Raw genomic sequence first — 2,006 nt, forward strand, 5'->3', positions numbered from 1 at the left:
GGAGAAGAGGGAGTGGCCGGGGTGAGACTGGTCCTTGATAATGCTGCTGGCCTTGCCGAGGCAGCGTGAGGTGTAGATGGAGTCATAGAAACATAGAAACATAGAAAATAGGTGCAGGAGTAGGCCATTCGGCCCTTCGAGCCTGCACCGTCATTCAATATGATCATGGCTGATCATCCAACTCAGTATCCTATACCTGCCTTCTCTCCATACCCCCTGATCCCTTTAGCCACAAGGGCCACATCTAACTCCCTCTTAAATATAGCCAATGAACTGGCCTCAACTACCTTCTGTGGCAGAGAATTCCACAGATTCACCACTCTCTGTGTGAAAAAAAAACTTTCTCATCTTGGTCGTAAAAGACTTCCCCCTTATCCTTAAACACTGACCCCTTGTTCTGGACTTCCCCAACATCGGGAACAATCTTCCTGCATCTAGCCTGTCCAACCCCTTAAGAATTTTGTAAGTTTCTATAAGATCCCCCCTCAATCTTCTAAATTCCAGCGAGTACAAGCCGAGTCTATCCAATCTTTCTTCATATGAAAGTCCTGCCATCCCAGGAATCAATCTGGTGAACCTTCTCTGTACTCCCTCTATGGCAAGAATGTATTTCCTCAGATTAGGAGACCAAAACTGTACGCAATACTCCAGGTGCGGTCTCACCAATGCCCTGTACAACTGCAGCAGAACCTCCCTGTGGAAGGGAAGGGAAGGGAGGTTGGTTTGTGTGATGGTCTGGGCTGTGCCCACAACTCTCTGCAATTTCTTGGATGGAGCTGTTCCCAAACCGTGCTGTGATGCATCCCAATGAAATGCTTTCCCCGGTGCATCTGTAGGAGTTGGGGAGAGTTGTTGGGGAGGGGTTCACTGAGAGAACAAAGAGGGACCATTGGGGACTAAGTTGAGCACTTTGTAACTTTGTCAGTGCCCTTTATGTGGCAACTCTTTACATACCTCCGGTACGGTACACAAAACGAAGAATTTTGCCCTGACATATTACATCTATACACTAAAACTGTTGTTTGTTTGTTTGTTTGTTCCTGAACTACAGCCAAAACGGTACACGATAGCGTGACAATTCTAGGCCCACCTTACTCACCGTCGTCCATTTGGTGCTAATGGAAGAAGTTTCATTGAAATCGGTGTTATATATTTAAAGTTATTCACATTTTAAAGTTTAAATCTATCTCCTAGGGAGGGAGGGGGGAGGGAGGGAGGGAGGGAGGGACGGAGGGAGGTAGGGTAAGGAGGGAGGGGGCGGGGAGAGGGGGAGGGGGGAGGGTGGAGGGGGGAGTGGGGAGGGGGAGGGGGAGGGGGAGGGGGAGTGGGGGAGAGGGGGGGAGGGGGGGAGGAGGGTGCTGTACCAATGCAGGAGAGGTTTGTGCCCAACGGGTCCACGTTGTCTAGTGTGATAATAAAATATCATTCGAAGGCATCACAAAATGCTGGGGTAACTGGAATTTAGAGGATGAGAGGGGATCTTATTGAAACATATAAGATTATTAAGGGGTTGGACACGTCAGAGGCAGGAAACATGTTCCCAATGTTGGGGGAGTCCAGAACCAGGGGCCACAGTTTAAGAATAAGGGGTCGGCCATTTAGAACGGAGATGAGGAAAAACTTTTTCAGTCAGAGAGTTGTGAATCTGTGGAATTCTCTGCCTCAGAAGGCAGTGGAGGCCAATTCTCTGATTGCATTCAAGAGAGAGCTAGATAGAGCTCTTAAGGATAGCGGAGTCAGGGGGTATGGGGAGAAGGCAGGAACGGGGTACTGATTGAGAATGATCAGCCATGATCACATTGAATGGTGGTGCTGGCTCGAAGGGCCGAATGGCCTCCTCCTGCACCTATTGTCTATAACTCAGCAGGTCAGGCAGCATCTCAGGAGAGAAGGAATGGGTGACGTTTCGGGTCGAGACCCTTCTTCAGTCTGACTATCATTCATTCATTCACGTTGGAACCAGTTGTCAGAAGGTAATAAGTGATAGGAGCAGAATTAGGCCATTC

This window comes from Rhinoraja longicauda, chromosome 37, assembly GCF_053455715.1.
Source record: "Rhinoraja longicauda isolate Sanriku21f chromosome 37, sRhiLon1.1, whole genome shotgun sequence".
Taxonomy (NCBI): domain Eukaryota; kingdom Metazoa; phylum Chordata; class Chondrichthyes; order Rajiformes; family Arhynchobatidae; genus Rhinoraja; species Rhinoraja longicauda.